Raw genomic sequence first — 25,922 nt, forward strand, 5'->3', positions numbered from 1 at the left:
ACTGAGCTGCTTATGATAACAACCAGGGCAGTTGCCACCACTACCTAAGTCTATCGTATTAATACAGAGTCAGAATCTTGTTCGTACTGAAGCCAGTCTGAGTTTTACTCCATTTGCTGACACACAGTTATGAAACAGAAAACATAGCATGACCAACTGAACTTAATTCACCCACTCCTAAGCTACAAAACACTCAATAGCATCTGAAGGGGTAACAAACATATGTAAAATGAATGTTGAGATTAATTTCATCAATGCAAAAAAGTATAAATTCAATGTCATTTAGATCACACAGACTATCTACTGGAATTGTATACAAGCTGACAGATCAGTAAAGTTCAATATCCTTTAAATTTTCAGTTATTCAGTTTCCAAACCAAGAACTGAGATACTGGATTTCAAAACTATTCAAAAGGCACAGGGGAGCAACTCATTGCCCAGTTAGAACGTTGGGGACATGGGAGAAGAGGCAGCACTAGATTCAGACAGGTTAGAAAATAATAACATCAGCGCTGGTTTTGGATGGTATTTCTGGGATCATCACCTGACACGTGTGACTGTTGGTACAGACACAGTATTAGTGAAAGGGAGTGCTCTATGTCAGATACTGCAGCACCAAACCATCCAGCTCCCTGCTTCTCCACCCTTTCTGTCCCCCGGGGAAAACCCTACCTCTGCATGCAGATGAGCGCAATCTCACAAGACTGGTTTAGCTCTCTGAAGTGGCATGGTCCAGCTTGATGTGATGGGAGGAAGGAGAGGTCCTGCAGAGCTCTCCTTGATCAAGCTCCCAAGCATGAGTGCTTTGGGAAAGGCTGAATGGGATCAGTGTATTCCCATTTGTACTCCTCTGTTAGTTTTACCCCACCCTCCACATACACTGAGCAGTCACCAAGGCTGCTTGAATATTACTCTACAGTAAAAGTGATACAATAATTCTACTAAATGGGAAATAGCCTAATTGCATCTGACACTCGATTTTTCCTAAGGCCACTGTGACCAAGATTCTGCTTCAAATATGCCTAGGACTGGAACACAGATTTATTAAAACGCTGTGCAGCTTCAGCAGCCCTTTACTGTACCATGACTATCTTGCATCACAGATGCACACTTTCTCCTTACTCTGCTATAAAAGAAATAGAAAAACATTAAGAAAACAGCTTCTTTCAAATAGGGAAAAATTCCTTTTTAGATGACAGAACTCAAGTTGAAATACATCACTTCTCAGTTGATTTTACCTACATAAGTTTATACAAGTACAACATTGGATCTGACATTACTACCTGTGAGTTCAGTTTTTGGCTTCTGAGTAGGTTTCAGCAGACTTGCTATAGGTGAAATTATAATGACTCACTTATAGGTCAGGGATCAGATTTTTTTCTTCACAAGACACAAGGAGCCTCTGAAAGGGATTATGTTGACCAAATTCAGAAGACTGAGAAATTGGTTTAAGCTTCAGAAACACTAAAAGTTACCATTTAGTTCTGTTGAAATCTCTTGGCATCACTAATGAAAATTCACGCTGAAAGAACGGATACCACGCTGGAGTAAGCTTGAATAAAGAGAAAGCTGAAACAAAAAGCAATTTACTGTGCCCAATTTCCTTTATCCCTGTTGTGCTTGCTAATTATGGTAAGCTTTACGAACAACAACTTGTCTCTCCTAGATCAGGTTTTACCTCATTCTGTATTCTGCACTGAAACTAGGATACAGGGTTTAGGGCTTCACACTCTTACTTCCAAAACCACTTGTGATCTCACAAATTCTGATCATGACGACTTCACAACAGAACACAGAATGAACCATATAAGGAAATGCTTTTTTTCCATACAGAAACCTTGTCATTTTGATAATTAGTACAGGCAGAAGTTATTTAAAAAATGTGGTAGAGACACAAGTTTGTATTTAAATACAATACATATCACACTGGGGACTTGTTTATCTAGATTCTTATTATCCAAACTTCCTACTATGCAAAATTGGGTCATCTCCCCTGATGTGCATCATTTGCACTGAGAAGTCCCCTGATTCTGAAACCTCATTTTAGCTGAATAAATTCCATACCCCTACTCTACTTGGATAGACAGGTAGTTCTACTCCACACTGAGGTTTGGGTTCTTACAGTACCTACTTTTAAAATATTACACAACAATTTGAATGCATAACACATCTCTATGTTTGCATCAGTCTTTTTGCTTACATACAAGGCTGTCCCACAAGCTCAGATACCTAAGGCTAATTTCTTTTGAACAGCTCTCAAAATTGCTTAGAAATTAGTAACTGATGAAAGACTAGCAGTCCCACCACACCTGTATGCATTGCACTGCTACAGCTCTGCACTGTCACCTCATTTGCAGGCTGGACAATCTCTAATACTGAGAAGAGACAAATATCTTTTATTATGGAGTAAGACCAACCCCCAAATGTCCTGTACTTGAGCTAACAGCTACAGTATGCCCAAATATAAATTCGGTTACTGTAAAAGCAGTTAATAGCTCCTGAAGATTTAATGGCACAGTCAAGGTTTATTACAGAATAATATTTAAAATGTGATGGAAAATAATTTTTTATTTCTATATGACATTCAAGATAATAAAAGCATTAAGCCACAATAGACATAAAAGTAATGCCTATGCTTATAGACATTAAAGAGCTTATCACTGAGACAGAATTTTAAGGTTATTTTTTATTTCCCACTCACAAATACTATGCCATTTTATTGATATATATGTAAAGTAATAAAATAATAATTTCAAATTATTATCAGTTCATCATGGTGAACATATAATATGATTTACTTTTTAATTAAGGAGCAGTTTTCAAGGCTGAAATAGTTCATTTTTAATCAAGAAGAAAGTCATCATCTTTTTCATATAAACTCTGAACCCTTGAAGAGCTTAACGAGCTACAAGGCTGACATTTCAACCCCTAAACTTTGACTAAAAACATAAAATATTAAGGTTTGTTTTATTTAGTGGTGCAGCTAACATGATACACTTTGCCAGTGTTGTTTTCGGGCATAATATGGGTTGGGTTTTATAATCAGCAAGAAAGGCAATGCAGTCTGAGCAAAGCATGGGAGAGAAGTCAGAGAAGGTGGGAAAAAAGCAAACTAATTTAAATAAAATCATAGTTCTTGGTCAAGACCAGTGGCATAAAATTCCCTCTCCTACTTGCAAAACATCTCTGCCTGTTTCTACAGGTTAATAGAGGCTTTGCAGATAGCTGGTAAATTGTAAACAAGCAATTTCACAATTTGGAGAGCAGCTTAATGTGGGGCAGTCAGTGCTTTAATCCTCTGGAGATGACCTTGCACAGAGCAAAAGGCGGACTCTGCTCCAGTTACAGACATTAAGAAAAAAAATAGATCAAAACAGAAGAAAACAGCAAGTAAAGGCACATACCACCAGCCACTAACAGCTTTATGCTGCAAATCTGGAAAAGGTTACTCAGCTACCAACATCCTGAGGCACCAGAACAGAAGGGTGGACTAGAATTACGCTTTCCAGGTAGACACTTACAAAGCTAAGACTACATGATGGGTTAGGAAGCTATCGGTGGCCTATGTGCCTCTAACTGGAAATGAAGGAGGTGTAATGTAAGTGGGGGATTCATGGAGAGTCATCTTGGCTTGACATTCCCTCCCCACCTTTTACTTTTCTGGGCTTTATCAGATGCTAAGGGTTTATGACTGAGGACTTTTAAAAAATATACATTCATATAGTAACATTATTATTTTTTTTTAAATACTCTGTCATGCAAAGTCTATACTCACTTCCAGATGGTCTAATTGAAATCAGTGGCACTACCTATGGAAAATATCCTGCCTCAGCTGCTGAAGGGAGGTCAAGTGCTGGGGCAGAAGGATAAAACCCACCATGGAGGCAATGAGAGGAGTTCCAAGATAAAAATATCTGATTGCATTTACTTGAGCACAGTCACTTCCTACTGAGCCTCAGGAGTATGGCAGAAGCCTTTCTCTAATAATTACATGGAAATTTAAGTGACAGGCAGGGAAAATCTGAGCCCCACGCCTGTCAGTAAGGGAGATGCCTGGCCGGGCCCAGCATAGCACCATGGATGCAGCCAGCAGGGCTGGACAACGGCTACCGCCAGCATCAGAGTTAGCTTTATTTCACATTCATATTTATTTCACTTCCAGATTTTCCAGAATTAGATACATTCCTTTCTATAATTAATTAAAAAATAACTCAGCGATATTAACAACCTGAACAGCACATCAAGACAGCAAGGAAAAAAATATGGAAGGGAAAACTCAGCAGGTGTCAAATTAGCCTGGTGACATTAGGACAAGCTGTCCCAAAGGTTTTTTAAGCAGGAACTGGGGCCAAAATAACTGCCTTTTTTTTTTTTTTAATAGATGTCAGTAAATACAACTGTCTGTTTCACTATGACAAATGGATTCTGCATATTTTTATATATTTATATTTTTATAATGTATTCATATTGCTATATAAATTTGTATATCTAAGCTGTATTTACATATTATATGTCCAAAAAAGGAATTTTAGTAGCTCTATGAAAGTAAATACCTCTTTCCTCCTCTTCCTTTCCCATTCTGACTGTTTCTGTAAAGCATTTCAAGTTGTACAGATAAAAAGAACTATGATTAGTCTATTATTAAGTGGATGCAATCAAATATTAGAGCACAGTAAATAAGGTTCAGTCCTTTACTGAATCAAAGGGAACACCAGCTCTATTTTCTCATCTGTTCTGCAATCAAGACAAGCCTGTCCACATGCTCCCCATGAGGTACCTTCAGCTGAAACTTCCTTCTTCCTCCTCACCACCATGTTTTCTGCAACTCAAGACTTTTAAGAGATCCTTTAAAATTCACCTCCTCACAGATGCTCCACTCTACAAGTTTAACTATTAACTGGTTAAAACTATTTTCAATAAATAGCTGAATGTGAATAGGTAACAAGGTGATTCAAACCAGAGTGTGTCCCACAAACATGGAAACCTCATTATCCAGCTATTAGTACAGTGAGACACTCACCCCACTACAACTGAGTGCCTCCCAGACCACATGCTTACAAAAGCTCTCCTTGGGTGGACAAGGGCTAAGCCAGCACACAGACCTGCCAAGAGTGTTTATTCAGGAAACAAAGTCCAGTTAATAGCCAGTGCTAACTCACCACAGTGACTATAACAATCAAGGCCTGGTGACAAATTACCTAATTACAAATTTGATATAAATTAGTATTGCATCCAAGCTTTTCCTGAAGCAGACAATATCCTCGATTAAATCCTCCAGACAGTTTTTTCAGGCTGCAGTTTTACTTCAGCAAACAGAATCAGAATTTAAGCCAAGGCACATTGTTTGAAATACATTCCTGACACCACCACTAGATGCATTACATAAATAATTTTATTTCTAGTTCAGGTAAACTATTGAACAACTGTTTTCTGTTTATTAATTTATATTTTGCAGAGATAAATCCTACTAGTGTACAAGCAGAGCCAGTCTAAAGGAGGGTGAAATTTTAACTGACTGTTGTACAAACCTCACATTTGCTGAAAATAAGGATGATAGCCCACAGGCAAAAGATCTGATAGGATTTTTCATTAATTATGCACTGATTTCTTAAAATTATTCAGAGCAGGCTGGACAGGCCTTGATGGATTTCAAAGACCAGCCTATGTCTATGTACTAAATAGCCCACATTTATTAAAATCCAGGTTTCAGTTATGCATAGTGCACACTGCCACTCCAACAATTTTCCATAAATTGAGAGACTTGCAAATATAGATTAATTGAGGCAATGAAACAGCAGCTAGAGTAAAGAAATTAGATATTCCCTTTCATAGTTTCTTCTCTTGAACTTTCAGATTTCACAGTGGTGGGCAATTCCCCAAAATAAACCAGCAAGGGAATATAAGCTCAAACAGCATTTATTAAATCCAACAGCAGAATTGGTAAATGGTTGCATGTAGACTTTGCTTTCTGTCACATGTAATTTTGAAGCAACCAAATAAACACATGGTTGAGTGTTAGGCACTTTGCTTGTGATAGTAAGAAAAAAGCAAGCATAATTTGGTTTGTCATCTCTCTTTGTTGCTAAACCACAGATGATTTTGGAATAACTGTGCTTGTTTCCTAAGACAACTTTCTTTCTGGTTTAAAAAAGCCCCACAAACAAACAAAACCAAAACCACCACAAGAAACTAAACACCCCCACAAAACCAACCAAACAAAAAGAATAAACCCAGTAAAGCCCATGGGCTGTTCAATTTCCTGAACAGACTTTGATGCTTTAAGCATACACACAGCATTTTGTGGATGATTTCTTACTCGGTTGGTTAAGGGTGGCTCCAAACTGTGCAAGCAGTTACTGAAGGGCTTTCATGATGTGACAGTAGTGGTACTGAATAGCAGAGACATTAAAACTAAGAGTCCTCAGTGCGGGATACCAAATTATGTTCATTGGCAATCATATCTATGTCGCTACAAGTAAATCTGCCACTTAATAAACTGTTAGAAGATTGCAACCTATGAAAACAGCATGTGTTTAGAGCCATTGTTGGGCCCCCAAACTTTGTACAGGGACTGAAATAGCTGGGGAGTCCCTCTGGCATTTGGAAAAGCTACAGTGTGAATTAAACATCCTCTGTTCTCCTCCCCCACTGCCAGCAATCTGGCCATGAGAAACCCTCTGCTTAGAGCCATCCCATCTCATTCCTCTTTCACACCCTGTCCATGGGTGCACCGAGACTGGTCTCAGCATTTGGGAAGTGCAACAAGAGGTTAATAAAATACAAATGCTTCAGCTGAGCATATGTTGTACCCTGCCTCACATAGCCAGCCCAATTTCCTTCACACAGGGCTATGTGGACACATAACAGTGACTCCTTTAGCAGCATGGCTTAAGAAAGACACAACAGGACTCCTGGGTCTCTGCAGAACCAGACAGACTCCTCCACCTCCTAAAGCATAAAAGAACTTTTTCCTTCTGTTTCTCTTGCCCTTTCACAAAGCAAGGTATGTGACACTACTTATAATTCAGAAAGCACTCAGCCAAGGTAACTGCACTAGCGTCCTTACAGAATTAAGAGAATCAATAATAATAATAGAAAACAATAATGATGAAGCCACTAAGATTAGTGCTTGCATTTTGAACATGATGAAACCACCCAGCTCCAAATTAATTTTTAAAAGTAAGCATCAGCAGATAGTTTTTTCCACAGCAATTTCCACTGCTAACCCTTTCAGTTGTCTTAACACAGTCTTTAAAGTACATACATTATTACTTTAAACTACTTTGATTTTTGCTGAAAATAACAGTCATAATTTTTTGGAGGAGATAACTTCACTCTCGAGCCTGGCTTGTATCCTGTTAGCTGTTACAACCCTTTAATTTGTGCTGCATTTAATAGAAGTGCTTTAGAATGGAATAACAACATTGAAAATACATGCAATTAGAGAAGTCATGGGGCGTTTCCCACCCGCAGAGACCAGCAAGAACAGGGCAGCTCTGAGAGAGAAGGCAGCTGAGGCCAGCCACAGCACAGGCTGGGCAACAGCCTCACCCACAGGTCTCAGACCCATAGCACCAGAGCCAGGCAAGCAGGAACAGCAATAGTAAGACATCCCAAGGACAGTTCAGGCAAAAGCAAGGCAACAAATTGACAAATCCAAAGAACAAGTCCGGAGCAGGACCAGAAACAAATATACCTACAGCGTAGTTCAGACCCAATGCAAAACCCACAGCACAGTAGTTCCTGCAGTAATGAGCGGTGGAGGGAAGGGGGGGGGGCGGTACCAGGTGGGGTGGGTCTCAGGCGAGGCTGGTCGGAACAATTAAGGCTTACTGGTGCCTTCGGGGCCCTGACAGTGTTTTGCTTCAGTAAGCTTTAATGAGCAAGATCTCTCAGTGACCACACTGTAGCAACTGAATATTGAATTGTAAGATGTACCAACAGATTGTTTACTTGAACCAATGGAAATCTGACCCATCTTACAGTGAATTCTGCGCACACTGACATGAAATCCATAGGAAACTCTGTGGGAAACACCACTCTACAATTAATAAGCTGTTCCAAATTGCATACTCTGATGTCTCTCTCTTTTGGCTTGCTTTAACATTTTCATTCCGAAATTGGACTGTGAGGTTAGCTGTTCTGCAGGATATTCTGCCATCACAGATCACATCCAAACCCAAATCTGGAAGAAGGAACAACACAGCAAGGGAGAGGTTCTAAGAGAGCACTTTTAAATGTGAGGAACGCTGAAAGTCAGGGGAGTACCTAATCACTTCTAGTTTGTCTCTTCCCTGCTTGCAGGGTGTGTGCTCATGCCTGTGGGTGTCTCTGAACATTCACACGTGAGCTATATATGTAACACTCCAGTTATCAGCTCCTCCTTTAGCCTTGTTACAGATCCTCCTTGTAGTTTGCAGTATGTCTCCTAGGACCTCCCATACTTCTCACAATACTGTTCTCTGCAAATACTGACTTTTGGCTTTCCCAAGCCAAGGAAGAGCTTATATTATCTATGTATGGGATTTGTAGAACAAGTCTTCAAAACATGTAAACATCAGAACAACCTCTTCTCAAATAAATAAAATGTACAGGACAATGAATTGCTCCTTCACGTCCAAGAATCCATCTCAAATCCTGAGGATAACTTGTCTATCCTTTCCATATTCTTACATCCTTTTTTAAACACCCTCATACAGTATCTCAGAATAAACTGAACCACCTATCTAAAAGCATTCATCTTTCCCTCTTGAACTACACTATCTCATTCTGATGGTTGCACTGCACCTGAAGTAAAGCCCAGCCACCAAAGGAAAGTACCCATCAAGTACACCATCCCTCTACTTAACAGGAGGGCAGCACTGCATCACAGAACATAAAGAAAAGCTCAAAACAGTGGACCCTCCATTTCAAACATGCTCACTTGCCAGTGGTTTTCCAGGCCATTGGAGCTGCTTGTTTGAAAAGATCAAGAAAAACATGGGAAGAACAAATCCTACCTGGGAATGATCACTGTAGCCTCAGTCAAAATGCAACTAACAGAATCAGTTCACAAGTCAGAATCAGTCCACACTGGCTCAGGTGGCCTGATGGGTGGCCTGAGAAATCAGGTGTGATCTATAATGAAGTGAGCTGAACATAGAATAGGAAGGAGATTATATGAGTGACTGGCAAAGTGAGCTCAGGATAGCTACAAACATTCATTCATTCTTCAGCTTCTGAAGCACAGCTCTTTACATTTCATCATTGCTCCATACTTGTAACACACCTGTCTGACTTCTATACACTGTCCTTCATCCCTTTACCCCAGGCTGTATCTGATGTGGGGCAATTACCTAGATTTTGAGCTGCTCAGGGAATGGAACATCTTTCCTAAACATCTGAGCCCCTGAGATACTGGTGTTGTGCTTAATGAATTTGTTGCTATATGCTACCTCATTTCAGATAATAAATGTAATAGAAACCTCTGTAATTATAAGTAAAGGCATGTATTTTTATAAACGCATACTTTCATAAAATATAAAATTACTTTGAAACTTAAAACAAATCACACCAAAACAGTAAGACAGTGAGCACAGCATTTGCCCTGAAAAGGAAAAATTCCTGCATGCAGTCAGGGAGAGATATGCCTGCATACATATCAGTGCAGACAGTGTAGCGACCTGAAGTGGCAGTATGAAACTGCAGAAGGAACGAGCTCTTTCCCCCCACTTCTTTCTATTATGCTTCATGTAGTGCTATTGAATCAACAGCGAGATAGGAAGATTCATCCACAGAAACAGGAGCAGCTTTTAAGTGCCTCTACTATAAACAATACCAAATAGAAACAAAGGCACAAAAGTGAATGTCCCTAACAAACAGTGCTGCCTATTAATATTCTTCTATTGCTGTCAAATTTTAGGAATATCATTTTCTGTGGTTTTTTTTTTCCCTGTTGTTTTCATCTGCCAGGAACACCCACTGAGGGCAGTCATCTAGCTAGTGTTTTTGGCAGAGGAAAACTACTCTACAAAACTTGAAGCCTACATTTCTCAAGAGTTCTGCTCAGCTGCTGTAAAATTTGATGGGTGAAAACAGTATTTCCACATCCACACTTTTGCTGACAATTTCAGACATTTTTTCTGACCTTCTTGTGCAGTGAAATACCACAGTCTCCTTCCAGCTCTAAATCAAGGAACAGCCAAGAAAAAAACATAAAAATGCTAACCTTATTGTGGTGGTGATACTGCCTTCATTAGTCTGCTTTTTTATCAGTTAAAACATTTTCCTTGCTAACACTGGATAGCATCCGTAATGTAGGCTTTAATGAGACTGAGCCTTATATTTGTTTCCCAGAAACTGATGGATGTCATCATTTGCCATTCCCCAAATCATTAAAAAGGGCAAAAGCAGAAATGTATGAGCTCCTCCCAGCTCCTGCACAATGGTTGACCTGCTTTTATTGGAAAGCAAGGCTTATGCAGTGACAAAATCTGTCAGTCCCCATCTTTTGAGCAGGTTCACCTAAATTCAACAGAAAGGCTGTGCTCAAAGCTTTTCTCCCACCCAGATCTTTACTTGTCTGCTTCACTGCAGACTCACTGCAGCCAGAGCCAGAATCACGTGGGCAATGCAGATTATCAAAAAAAATGCAGGACTGGGTAAAGGCTCTGATTCCAGCTTATCCCAGCTGCACAGGTAGAATCAGCAATACACTGCCAGATGTTTGATGACTGAGGCTGGATAGAGGAGAAACACTGTGTAGTCCTCACCAAGGGACAGGCTACAAAATAAGTCATTACCAGGTACCATAGGATCTGCACAGCAGAGAAATGACAGAAACATCCTAACAGGAAAAAGTCACACTTCAATAAATCCTATCCTGTCAAAATACTGGGTACAAATTCATAAAATATCAGGCTTCATTTGCTCCAGCACTCAGAGAATTATTCATTTAACACTATTTTCTGATGTGACTTTAATTCTCATATTATTTGATAATTTAGCCAATGTGTTCTTTGCACTGATAATTTTATGAAACATTCAAATGATAAGCAGCAAGTATCACTTAAGACATCGGTGCTGAATCGTGTTTGATATATGGTTGTTTTGAGCGACTGAGTGTCTTGATAACGTGTTTGTTGATTATCCTTCTTCACCCACATACCCACTAACTTTTTTTGTTAATACTAGCTTCCTGTGTGTTTTGGAAAGTGTAGGCCTGACAGCAACAACATGAGTTTAGCAGTCACTGTGCAGACTCCTGGACACTACAACAGTGCTCTGCTCTAACTGTTTCCCTGCTCTCTTTGAACAGTGACAATTAATCATGTCAAATTGTGCCAGATGCCAAAGCAGTTTTGTGATGTCAATAAATATTCAGAGGAGACTTGCTTCAGATGAAGACAGAGATTCATTTCAACCAGTGATCTAAGCGGGGTTCAGACCTAGAGGTAAAAAAAAGGCTGTTGGACTAATTTACTGCACATCCTCATTTCTGCAGTCCTGGGAATATGAGGTCATATTTTAGGAATGAGAATTAATATATTTCACTGATTTTAACACATGGTGGCCTCATCCTGTCATCTTTGTAAGTTGGAACGATTCATTTGCTTTCATTAAAGTACACATGCGCCACAATTTCAAGACAACATATCTGCTATATAAAAATGGAAAACTTTCTCCTGCCTTTATTTGTAATGCTTTGTAATGCTACTGTACACTCCAGTATCTAATTAAATAAAATTTCTCTCATACTGAACTGTAGATTCTGGTCAACAGCGCTGGTTAATTCCCCTGACAAGATATTTCAGATTTTTTTTCTCATCCTTCGTCTTCACAGCAGATCATTTTAATTCCAGCTGAGACTGAGTGAAGCAACGCTGATTTCCCCAGATGGTTCTGCTTTCTTAGACAGAACCCCGATGGAATGATAATTACAGCTGAGGAGATAGGCAAAACTGTGAAAGAAATGGTAGAAAAAAACAATAACTACATTTCACCGGTATGCACAAGTTAACTGAAGGGATCATAGAATTCGTTACGGGCCTCATGCATGATGCTGCCAGGTTGAGGCATGTTTTTCATTCATTAGATTTCAGTAGTCTCTTCCATATCTCTTCTCTAGGATTCCACAATGATTGGCAAATTCCTAAAATAAGAAAAATGCTCTTCTTTCATACTTCTCCCATGTGAGAAATGAGGCGTATTAGCAAGGGAAAAGCCATTTATTGGATTATCAGAGATGTTACTTCTTGATATTTCCTTCAGGAACATGTGAAATTCTTTTTCATTTGGAAGCAGCTTTGCTATGCTCCCCATGGGAGTAGCATGCATGATCCTAGCAGCCTAAACCAAAACAAAATACATAGCCAGCTGACATGTGGGTGGGGTCTGGCTGTCTCACTACCACTGACAGCACAGAATAAATGCATACAGTATTTGTCTGATCCAAGTAACACTGCAAGGCCTCACAACACCTTATACACACTCTGTAATAGAGAAAAGTGCTGCACACAGTCCCCATCGGTGGACATTAAGTAAAACACTGTTCTGGTGGAAGAGACTTGGGGAAATGGCTTTGTACACTCATTCGTCGTGATTCTCAAATATTTTCATTTCCTGTGAAGTTGCTGCCTCAACATGTAATTTGTAACAACTCTTTCTACTTGCAGGTATCCTGGGATAATGATGAGTAAGGCCAGTAATCACCCTGAAAGGTGTCCATGAGAGCTCCTCTGATTATGCCCATTTCTTTCCTTTAAAAGATTTTCCATGAGGCATCCATTAGCAGCATGGATCCCAGAAACAAGAGCGCATGCTTGCTTTCTTCCTGCTCCTTGATAATGGAGCACAAAAACAGCTTAACAGGGAGTGCTCATGGCATCCAAGTCGTCTGTTAAACAGGCGAGTCAGCAGAGACACAGCCTTGCAGACATCCACGTGTAAAGCATCTGCATAGAGCAGGGTTGTCTCGTATCCCCCACTGACTTTAAACTCTTAACTAGAATGTACTACAATTTATCCTACCCTCCAGCTGAGCTAATGGAGGGGCAGGCTACTCCTGGGATCATTATTATTCATTATTATTTTATAATGCCTGCTGGTGTTATTTTAACAGCTGCTCGCATGAAGGAATACATAAAAGATAGGGCACCTTTGTGACACTGGCACTAGGCACATGCTTAGGGAACAGAGAGCAAGGACAGGATGATGCTGGGTCTCTGTGGCAGTACAAGCATTATCTCTCTGTACATCCATGCTAATACCACGCAAATTCTGTGATTACAAGCATTACCTTTTAAAAAAATGAACTGAGCTAGCCTACAGTCAAGCTTGGTTTCCGTGCATGCTGGGGACCTGCAGCTCCAACTGAACTGGAATTGCAGAAGGTTTAGCAGACAGAGGAGAATTACTAGGAGCACAGGGGGAATGGCAAGCCTATTACATGGGCAGACTAAAAAAGCCTGGTTTTCTTCATGTAATAAAATGAAGGCTGAAAGGGAGTAAGATTGCTAACCACAGGCCAAGAAAGCAAGGCAACAGAAAAGATAAGCACTGGGGAGGGAAATGAGCAATATGAGCTAAAGGACAAAATCAAATAGTTCCAGGCTGGCCATGGCTAGAAAGTACCTGTTTGAACAGCATAGCTTCCAGATAAAACCTGTCAGTAGGAGAAATGCCAGCAAAACATTATGGTTTTTACAATGCGGTTTGATCCATTTCTGTAAAGGGTTCTCTAATTCCAGACTTGGGATAGGAAAGCACCAATTCAGGTGTCTGAGGAATAGAGGTGATCTCTCCAATCCTGTGCTTCTACTCTACACCATCCACCCCACACCTCAGAATTACTCACAGAAAGGTGCCAACTGGCATGATCACTGTCTTTTTCATATTGCCTACAGAGAAGAAGTCCAGAGACTTTTAATAAGAAAATGACCAGTGATTGAGTGAGGTTGTGCAAATGACACGGTTACATATTGTACATTCACCTTTGACAGGGGAAACAGTTTTCAGATTCCTAGTTCTGATACAGCTTAAGACAGCAATCTTAGTACTAACAGGTCCCATGGTGTGATTTTTCCCTGCAGAAAGCAAATGCATTTCAGCCTTCCAAGATTCAAATAAAGACAGGACAAAGACACAAAATGCAGGATACAAATACACAAGCCTGCTGGAATGTTATAATGTTTCTGAATGAAAAGCATTTTCTATAAACTCTCTAAGTTTATGCTTTTTTTCATAATGTAAAGCTAACACAACTTTAAAAAAAAAATATTTGCCCAGTTTAGAAATTTTGTCTTGCACAGGGAATTTTGGAGGCTGCAGACATGGCCTGATGAAAGCCAGACGAAGGTAGAAGTACACAATAATACATAGGTAGGATAACAGATTAAAAGCTTGCTGGAAGAACATGAAAAAAACATTTTGGGAACAAACTTAAAACCAACTGATTGGTGCAGTGAAAAACGTCATGGAAAACTGGTAGATAAAGCTGTGAAAGACAAGTGGAGCAGGTACTTCCTGAAGCAAGAAAGAAATGACAGAAGTTGAGAATGGGTTAAACAAAGGGTGGACACTCTAAAGTGTTGTGATTAGAAAGGCCCTGCACAAATGAAGGGATAATATAAGAAAGAAGCTGAGAGAGGCTGAAGAGGGAGGAAAGATTAGCAGGAAAATGCACCCATACTATGTGCACCTTAGTAACCAGATGTCTGGGAACACATAGAACCAGCCAGAAAACCTGATACCATCTTTTCCATCTACCACACAAACCAAATATTGTAGCAAGAAAGCCAAAAGTAAGAAAAATCAATTTGAATATTTTAAAATTGGCAGTTTAACTTTTCCCTTAGATGCAGCCAGAGAACTGAAAGTCACTACCATGAATAGGAGGAGGAAGAGCACAAATCAAGGATTTCACTTCAGGAAGGAAGTTACATGGTACGTTAAGCTAGAAACTTTCAAATTTAGGTCCTAATTCCATGACCAACTGAGTGTTTTCTGTATGCGAACTTTATGTCAAGAAGTTCAGCACACAAACTATACTGGTATACAGACAGTATATCCTTAGCTTTACCACTCAGTAAAGAAGAGGCATCACCAACACATGCTGTTGGTTCACAGTCCAGTGTTAAGTACCCCTTTCCCTAGGCATCTGACTAGATCCACATGTAAACCCAGTAAAACCATTCATTTCCTAGCAACTTAAATGGAACTTTCTGGATGGTCAGTCACTGGACTCATGTAACTTCTGTATGAATGCATCTGCAGTTGTATCATGAAAAAAGTATTTTCCTATTCTTCTTTTCTATTCACATACCTAGCTCTTCTCTGAACCCCAACAATCTCTTCCAAATCACAGCCAGTCACATCTACTTCTATTTCATGGAGAATTCGTGAGTCTGGTCTTCTTCAATCTTTACTAGAGATAGCCAAAGGCTCATTGATCCTAAAATCCCAGAACATGTAAGATTTGTGGAAAGTATTCTGTATAATCTCTGGTGTGAAAAAACAAGATAACTGAAATACAGCATGACTTTTGTTCTTAGAGAAAAGATGTTTACTTTTTCTTCTTCTTGTCAAACTGCATGGGGGTTCAGAAGAACCAGGCCTTGCTGGGTGACAGAAGAGTCAGAAGAGACTTGCCAGCCCTTCTCTGCATGTCCCTAAGGGAGAAGCTGCCCATCTGCAAATGTGGATTTGCCATACGAAGAACAGCAGGCCATAGATTCAGGCAAACTGAACAAGCATCAAATTTTGGTTCTGCTGCGCTGTCTGTCATTACTTGTTGTTACTGGCATTACTTTAGAGAAAAAAGCTGATTTGCAGTTCAGTTGATCTATGTGCAAAACAGTTAACAGCAGAGTATTCCCCCGACAGTGGTAGCATAGGGGTCATAAGAACCAGCAAGGTTTCGGCTACTCTAAGCAGGAACTGCTACAAAGTGCGCTGGGTCACCACAAAGATCAGTCGTCACTCCCCCTGCACTCACCAAAGGCAGTTTTCTTTCCAATAGTCTTGTCTGTGACTCTGTTTTAAAATCACACTCCTTGTCAGCTGGCTTGTCTTCTAAAAGTCGTTTCTCCTTCTCTCCATGGACATCAGAAGAAGCAAATGTGACATCTAAATCTATGATTCAAGAATAGAGATAGTGTCAGAAGAAGAGCCTGTAACAGGTAAAAGAGTAAAGTGAGAAAAGAAACCGGAGAAAGTTGTCCTAGAAACTAATCCACCAAAATGTGACATCAATGACAACCAAGGAAAACACAAAATTTACCTAAGGTGTTACAGCTGTTTCATTAACAAAAGTTTTTTAATCCCCACTTAGACCCTCTCCTTTCCTCCAACCTCATTCCCTTCTGTTCTACCTCAGCGTTCCAGTGTTGTGCTGCCAGCGACAGCAGACAACACACACAGCATTCCAGCTCCGTCACTGCGTTGTGCTTAAATCACTTCCCAGCACTCTTCCAAGCCTCTCCACTGACGCTTTGCCACCCTCACGGTGCAGTCAACACAAAACGCTGAACACCACACCGGGAACTTGCTACTAGGGTGTCCTGGTTTAGGCCCAGAGGTCTACTGAGCACCACGCAGCCGTTCACTCACTCCTTCCCACCCAGCGCTGGGAAGGAGAAAAGTTAAACAAAAAAGGCTCAGAAATGGAGATGAGGACAGGGAGCGGTTTTCTCACCCATTAAAACGGTCACAAGCAAAAAACCACACTCGTTAGGGAAAGAAAAGAACATCACTGTAATGCAAACACGAAAAAAACCCAACACTTAACAGACAGAATGGGACAGTGAGAAGAGTTACCACACCTTAAAACACCTCCCCCGCCCCCCTTCTTCCCGGGCTCAGCTCTGCTCCCGATGCCTCCACCTCCTCCCCAGCAGCCCAGGGGCAGGGGATGGGGGTGCGGTCAGCCCTGCCGCTCCCTTCTCCAAGGAGGGGGGAAAACACTTGTCTGCATTCTTTCCTCTGCTCCACGTGGGGTCCCTCTCACGGGAGGCAGTCCTCCACTGACTCTCTCCCCCGTGAGTCCTCCCCACGGGATGCATTCCTCTCAAAATGCTCCGGCGTGGGTTACCTCCACGCATTGCACCTCCCTGCGCCGAACCACAACAGCGGGGGCTGCTTCTTCCCACAAGAGCCCCGGCCTAGCACAGCCGCCTACTCCGGCGTGGGGCCCTCCACAGCCCGCAGGAGGGTCTCTGCTCCACCGGTGACCTCCGTGGGTGCAGGGGGCGCAGCCCTGACCTCTCACCACAAGATACGGGAGGGTGTCTCTGCTCCGGCACACCTCCCCCCCCTTCCTCCTCCGTCTCCCTTCCACTGACCTCGGTATTCACACAAGTGTCTCCCTCATAACTCCTCCCATGTTCCCCTTCTTAAATACATTTTCACAGAGGCGCAGACACAGTCGCAGAGTGATACAAGGAAACGATCACCTACTTTGCAACTTATTTACTTATAGCAACTTATAATGATTTCTGAATATTGCTTAATAATCCTGCTTGCCCTGACTCTTCTGTGGAAGCTTACCAAGGACTACTGTGTTCATCAAAACAAAGCAGTTTTCTGTGGAAACTTACCAAGAATTACTATGTTCGACAAAAATATGTTTCTTGTCCTTGGAAAGCAGATGTGCTCTAACTAGTTTAGGCTTTTAATGAATAGATAGCCATATATGGACGGTAGAAATTGATACACTGGTACTTTTAGATAAGATAGAATGAGTAAACTGGCTGAAACCACTCTTGTTCAAGAAATTGGCTAAGAGAATCTGCTCATGCTCTGAGGAAAAGTACAAGGTGAGAAAGACAACGAGCCTTCCTCCAAAAGACCCCCGAAGACGACCACCAGGAGCCAATGCGCAGGTGCAAAGATAACATAAACTGCTGACACCAGCCTTTTGAACTAACCCAGCCTTACTTCTGAATATGTATATTTGTATTATGTAATTCAATGAATATGTATATCCACACCCTATAAGTTTTTGGTAAAAGGTGCTGGGGGTGTGCAAGCTTTGTGGAGAAATCCCCTTGCACTCCGGTGCCGGAGTAAACATACTTGCTTTATAACTCTTTGAGTTGTAGAGTCTGTTTCCACGAATCAGATAAAACTGAGCCCTTTCCAGATACTTTGCAAAACAGGAGGGTGACCAAGGAATTCACAAACTCTAGAGTATTCTGGCAATGACAGCACTGCCGTGGGATACATGGGAAATAGCTCAAATCTTCATTCTGCCTCGAGTTTATCATTCCAGACAATGCAGTCAGGAATTCAAGGGATCTCCCAGGATAGTTCCACACTCTGGGATGTACTAATTTTCCCTTGGGGAAGAAACAACAACAAAGTCTCTTACATGTGAAATGATCTAATTGCCCCTCAGTCAATTTCTGTAATTTAGCTCAAATATATTTCTGCTAAACGTTCATAGCTTCTTACAGCAACATCTTGTTAAAATTTCCTTATTAAAGTTTCCTTTTATCTCAAGAACCTAATTCTGCCTGGGCTGGAGAGAAAATGGCAAAATCGGTATGTTCTAGCACTTGAATGAGTGGAGTCATCTGCAGGACACCAAATGACTGTTCTAGTAAATGGCATTCACAATTAATACACTATTGACATAGCTGCCATAAAATATTTAAATATTTATTGGCATCAATAGCTATTATGAAACCGGCTTTATAGATGTTACAGTAAAAAGAACTGAATTTCATAAAGCTCTGAATGACTAGTCTCTTGTCAGAAAGAGGGAGAAACGTATTTACAACAAATAGCCCAACAGAAGAATATGACAAGCCAAAAGCATCCGCTTACAGACAACATAATTTAAGGCAGGCAGAATGTTAATTAGAAGACAACTCTCCCCAGGAGTTATTCAGGTCAGGGCGAACCTTCTCATTGAATCAGACATTGTTACAGGTGCCATGCAGATTATTTAACCTGTATCCCAAAAGCAAAAGAGGACTTGCCCAGTTTTCACTGAAATTATGTTTCTAATTTGTAAATTACACACTACAAGGACAAAACTGATGTTAGATACTGTAATGTGTGTAAATTTTGCTGTGACCTAAGATAGGTCATTCGATGATGAAATGATTCAGTGTTAGGAATAATGAGCAATCATACACTCCAAGCCCAGGCAGCTATAAAATGCCAGCCTTTTCTCTTTCCTTTTATTATTTCCTCTCATTTGATTTAAAACATAGCACCTTTTCATATTGCTTTGTACTATTTTCATCCAATTCCAAAACATATACAACCACGAAGTATACATGACACATTGGGCACATAATGGGGTTATAAGAGCACTTATCACTCCTTTAATTATCTGAAGGTTATTAACAACTCACAGAGGTTATTAACAACTAACAGATATTCCAGAGTCAGGGTTTCAGCTAAATAATCTGAAAATAAGGCATACATTCCCATTTTTCTCCAAAAGAGTAGAGCTTTAGCAATGGAATTTCCTACCAGCTTAGCGTACATGTCTCTTGAAATTTCCTACACGCTCCTGTTTGTTTTTGCTCCATAAATACTTAATAAGTGGCCTTTAAATTGAACTCTGGCAGATTAGTTTTGGGGTGGTTTGTTTTGGGATTTTTTTTATGCTTTGGCAATTCTACTTTCCTTACTATAAAGATGCAATACTGAAAAGTTTCTGAGGAAGTAGAATAGTGGTCTGGAACTTCTTATTCAAATAATGGTACAAATGCATGGTTCTGTTTGGTTTCTCTAGGAGTAACATACCTTACAAACTGCAATATTGTATTAAGGTACCAGAATCAGATGTAAACCAACCAGCATCTTAGATACCATGTAGAAAAGATGCTTCTCACTGCTGCAGCTACGCTGCTTCCAGTACCCGAGCTAACTTGTGCAGATTTAATTAGGGTATCTGTGCTGCTCTAAGATGGAATCTGGGACCTACCAAATTCCATTCGAACTGGGCTACCAGGTGGAGGTGGTCTGGTGGATATTAGTAGTTTTCGATATCATCCAGCTCCAAGAGTTTGAAAAACATAATTCAGTTTGCAAAATTACTTGCTAAAGCTGTGACCTGGATGTGCCCTTGTGTGCCCTAGTAGACCCTATTCCTTTAAAGCCCCAGCCTGTCTATTATTTTCAATCAGTCCAAGTTCTCCAAAAAGCAGTTCTCAAGTTCACTGGCCTATTGAGAAAAACAGTATAAATCCTATAACTGAGGAGCAAGCCCACTGCTCTCTTTCCATTTCTGGGTAACCTCACTAATATTTTCAAATATTTCAAACTACCTTTACTGAAATATATTTATTTTTTAATTCAACAATTGATGAACATATTGTGTTGCTTCTGCTGGGATACTGGCAGTAAAAAACACTTCTTGTAAATAAAGGCAACAAAGCAGCAAAAAGTATTAATGCAAAAAGAAAAGAAGACAGAAGAAATATCTTCATGATATGAAGGGACAGGCCATTTTTAACAGGGAATGGAAAATTCATTCCACTGGTGGCACATCCAGTTATAGGTTTATTATTATAATTTCCTTCATATCTTATGCTTCTATTTTTGAAGAGGTCTCCCCAGAGGGACCCAGGGAGATAAATGCCGCACCAAAATATTAATATACAGTTGTTCCTCTTTGGATGTGTTTCTGGTTGGAAACACTTGGGCCTATTAAGCCAAAATGCTCTTACTGCTGTGTTTCCCAAACACCCATTCCTTTTCATACTAACCAACAAGCACATGGGATGTTCAGCTGCCTTCACTTATGCCATCAGTGAGTTATAATTTCCTTTTATCTCTTCACATAAGTGTGAGACAGATGTCTGAGGTTGATATGCCCAGCCCTTCTCCTCCAGTGAGCTCCTGAAAGATGCCCAGAATGCTTTTTGTTCTTCAAAAAGGCCAGGTTTTATTGGAATATAAACCAGGTTTCTTAGGTTTTTGATCAGAGAAGTCTCAAACTGGTGTAGTTCAGGTACATCTGAGTTTGTGGGTTCAGAATGATCCAGTCACTTCTGTCACAGTTTTTTATGGACTAACTCTCAGGAAACAGGCACCAATCAGTGCCAGTGGAGACCTAATCCAGTCACGCCACAAGTATACCTCAGATTTAAAAGGCAGACTTCCCAACTACCCACTGTAGTTCCTTCTCAGAAAAGGTCTTGGGCTCTTCACACTGATATTTGAACCAGCTGTTATTTAATCAATTAGTATTTTTATTAGCTCTGCTGAGAGAGATTTTTCCCAAGTATTGTCTAGACTATCAAGTATTATATTATGTAAAATATATTCAACTAGTGGAATTCTTGGTAATCGAAAGTTTAAAATCCATGTCCTGATGTTTACTTTTTCATTTTAAACTTTACTGAGCAGTAGAGTATTATTCTTCATTCAAAGGGAAAAGATGAAGTAGATTAAGTACTCTCAAAGCATTAACTTTACAACTAAAACCAAGAAGGGAGGAAATCCCCTCCTGCTCAGTGATTCAAAAAGGGTGCATGTCTGTTCATTTCTAAGAGGTTAGGTTCTGCAGGAGAAGCCCTTTAAAGAAAAATGTGGAAAACATTGACACTCTAAATGGACACCCCTGTCCTCAGTCACTAGAACTCTAAAATATCAACCCATTTATTATTTCTGCCCTGGGAGTCACATCATTTATTAACTCACAAATGCAAACATTGCAGCTGAGTTTTCACAGCTGGCTAGGATGTCAACATTTTTCCGATTTCAAGGCACCTGTGGTTGGGGATTTTTTTCCTAAATTTTAAATAATTTTTATGACCTTGGTTGTTTCTAAAAATACTCACATATACCCTTTTTCCACTATCTGTTTGTGATCGAAATAAAAATGTGGGGGTAAAGAAAGGAGGGGGAAATAAAACATATTAGGAAAGGAACAAAATAGTCCCAAAAGGTACAGACTTATACCTTGGGCATATATTTCTCTATTTCTCACTTGCCTCTTCTGCAGTGTCCGTGTGGGGAATATGAAAGCTTTTCAAACATACTTAACATAAATTATGCTTTTGAGAACAGGGCAGGTAGAACTAACTTAATTTCTTATAACAATTTAAAAATAATCTGTAGCAGAATCAAACCATTGAAAATATTAGGACAATTTTTAATAGATTTACCTGGAAAGGGTAGTAAAGAAGGCCATACATAAACAGTGGATTGTGGTGAACATTCCTGTTGTACTGTTTTGGGCAGAAAATTTATAAGCCCCTTTTCCTACAAAGGAACGTGTACTTGGTATTATTGTCACAGAAACTCATGAAAACAGAGATCTAGATGAATAAACACACCTAATGCCAAGGATGGTTATTATACAAGAATATTGCTGTATAATTACTGCTTATATATATTTGTTGTGTTAATAATATTATATACATACAACAGTGCAAAATTGTCTCACAGTGCTTATCAGTAAGACATACTGCCATCATTAGAAAATATTCTGTATGACTTCTAATGAGCTATTCATCCTTTTTCACATTTTATCTTTCTTAAGATCTTAATTTACCTTTGTCTGTTTCACTACCGTTACCCTATTTTGTTTTATTCTAATGAATTCCATCTGATTGCAGGGCGATTCTAACCATTTTTTAAAAAACATTACTGCTCCCCTATCCAAAAGTTTGATTGCAAATCATTGTATGGTGCCGTGACACAGGGCTGTCAAGAGTCACAACCAGTCAGTTTGATTCTGAAACAGTTAATATTCAAGCTACACAAACAGACTGTAAAGGAGAAGAAATATATACACGGAAATGATAGTTCTCATACAACTCTTAACTCTCACGCCTCTGCTGCATATTAGCAGCTAGATAGTTGATTCAAACCCTTCTCGATTACAATTTAATTATAGGATTATAAATGGGATGTCATTTAGCATTTTGACAGTCAAATTAACCACATCCATTACTTAACATATCAGCTTACACTGGTAAAGTCGCGTGCATAAAAGACAAATTATACTTATCCCGGGCATTCTTTACAGAGCCTGTTTTATGTCTATGGCATTTCATGATAAGGCACTGAGAACAGATTTCAGGACTTCTTCTCCAGTTCTCCTTGAGCAGTCGGGGTGAGATTTTTGTCTTTTCAGGGGAAACATGTTCACAATTAATCCTGCTCATTTTTAAAACTGATGAGGATTTCAGCACTAGCACCTTGTGGTACAAGCTGTGGTGTCACTAACAAAAACAGGGATGTGTGAGAGGCAGTGAAGGAGCTATCTATAATCCAGAAATTAGATTGCTGGTCTCTCACGCAAGTAAAGGTCTGCCAGTACTCAGAAAATATCCCTGTCCTGGTTTAGCCAGGATAGGGTTAAGTTTCCCCAGCAGTGGAGGCGAAGCTCTAGCCGGGTTATTCATATATCATGCTGATGTCACGTCCGGGCGCAAGAGCGCGGGAAGAATCGGTGATCACGTCATTGGCGCAGCCGGTCCTCTCACTGCTGTATCGGTATATATATATCTTGCTCTGTTCATTGTTATCACTGTTATTGTTATTGTTGTTGTTTGTTGTGTTGCTGTTGCACTGTTGTATTAAACCTCTCCTTATCTCAGCCCCGGGGCTTTGTATTTCACTCCCTTTGTGGGGGAGGGGCAGTGGCTGTGTGGTCTCAGACCCCGGCAGGGACTAAACCACCACAATCCCTAATTCCAAAGACTGGTGAAAAAACAGAACATAAAGTTCAGAGCTGGGACTATAAATCCTTAGCGATCAGGAATTGACAAAAAAGAAGTGGCAAGATGGCATTGCTGAGAGGAGGGTGTTGCTATTCTGACCTTTATACATTTTATACTGGTTTCATGCTGACAGTACGGTTTCTATTTATTAGTTGTTGCTTCCAGTCAACAATGTTTGAAGTTTGCTACCAAAAGCAGAGTGGATGTCAGGTGTGGATGCACAAATAAACAGGAACTTACATCTTAGGAGGACAAAATTAAGACAGATCTTGTAAAGATGCAGGAAATGAGGAGCAATTCAGTGGAAGGCCATGTTTTGTTAGGTTCCACTTCTTAATCTTTAATCTGCAGTAGTAATGAGGACAAAGTTGAGAAGCGAAGTGAGAATGTGTGTTGTATGTCATCAAAACGTGTGGCTTATTATACTTATTTCTCGGGGTTTGTTTTGTTTTGTGTTTAACTGCATCTTAACAGTCTTTAGGATGGACTTTCTTCCCTGCTGATTCATTTGTTTCTATCTTGAAAGCCATTGTTTGTTTAGGGAATGCTACATTAGCTTTATTTTTCATTGATCATTGCTCAAAATGCCTTCCTCAATCTCTTAATGCTCTTTGCATTAACCAGCTAGGCCATGATGAAAAAGTACCTTGGGCTGATAATGTGCTATAAATAAGTTTGTACACTTAAATTTCAATCCCCTATTAAATCTCTTTTGTAGTTCTAGCACTATTACTTCCCTTCTGTACTCACTTTAACAAACCCTAGTTTAGCTGTAGTATGTACATTTTTTTTCCTTTATTTTGCCTCATTCGAAGGCCACATCCTCAGGCACTGTCAACTGGCCTATCTCCATTTGCTTTCTGCCTTCAAGCACAGAACCTGGCCAAAATTTATTCTTCTGATTTCACCAGAGCATGTGTCATGTTCTATTCATTTCATAGTAGCAAGAAATATTTCTTTGTTAAAACATCTGGAGTAATTTTCTATTACTTGACTGATTTTTATTTCACATATGGTTCTATCCAGAAATGGAATGAGTGCATCATCAGTGATTATACTGGACACATTAATCTATTTCAGGGAACAGCATTTATGTATATCAGGTGTAAAGTGGAAATACACAAGTTCTTATGCTCCAAATGAAAACCCTGACACCCTACCTCAGAGCTCTTCTCGCCATTAGAATCAATGCTTTTCCCAGCTAGAGAGGAAAGGGAAGGGGTTTTGGTTTATGTTCTTTGAATTAGAAGCTCCAAAGGCTCTCTGCAATCTCAGAAACCTCAAGAAATAAGATTCAGGCCTCAACTGTGTGATGTTGGTTTTATGCATAGATTTCACACAGTTCTTACAGTATCACAGTTAAAATCCTGATGAACCTGATCATGGGTCTTTTTAAACAATATGTCAAAAGCCCTTCCCCTTTCTGCTCCTGACAACAAACACCGCAGTGTTCATAAATCAGTCTCAGTCACAGTAACTACTGCTTTAAAGAATATAGGGATATCCCAAGCCTCTTTCTGCAGATTCTTTCCTTCCATTTCTCTCCACATAGTGATAACCAGAACTTTTAGCAAATATGCCCTGTTCCATGTTATCTAAAGCAGAAGGTCTGAAGCCCATAATCCAAAACATCATAGGTGAAGAACCACCAGTTTGGGGAGTACTAAACTGACCATGCCAGAATAGTCATGGGATCCAAATGGTCATGTTACTTTCAGTGCTCTAGGATGACAGAGATAGGGTCACACAGAAAATGAAAGCATCAGAAAGCATGGAAGGCTGTAATTTAAGAAGGAAGGTGTATATTGTCTGATGATCTGAACATGAAAAGTCCAAATATCCTTTCCTCTATTTGTGTTCTATGATGTGGAACATACCTCCTAACCTTCAGCTGTTTCTGACCAGGATGCATAGACAAGTAGCACCATGAGAGCTTGAGTAGTGGGCCACAAACAGGCAAAACTCAAGTCTGCCAACCAGTGCTGATGGACACACAGGAGACTGCAGGTGAATTACAAACACCCTTTACATTGGCAAAACTTTAGAACTGCCATGGGTTTAGGGTATATTATACATTTAATTGCAATTATTCACACACAACTGGAATGATTTATTTCATTTTTTCTGCTAAAGCTCATTTACCCTCTTTTAATGGCACCCCACATGGCTTGGTAAGGGCTACTTTTATTGCAACTTCATAATATAATTTCTGGAAAGCAGTCATTTTGGCAGAGCGATATATGAGACTGCACC

The sequence above is a fragment of the Strix uralensis genome, chromosome 3 (assembly GCF_047716275.1).
Source record: "Strix uralensis isolate ZFMK-TIS-50842 chromosome 3, bStrUra1, whole genome shotgun sequence".
Lineage (NCBI taxonomy): Eukaryota > Metazoa > Chordata > Aves > Strigiformes > Strigidae > Strix > Strix uralensis.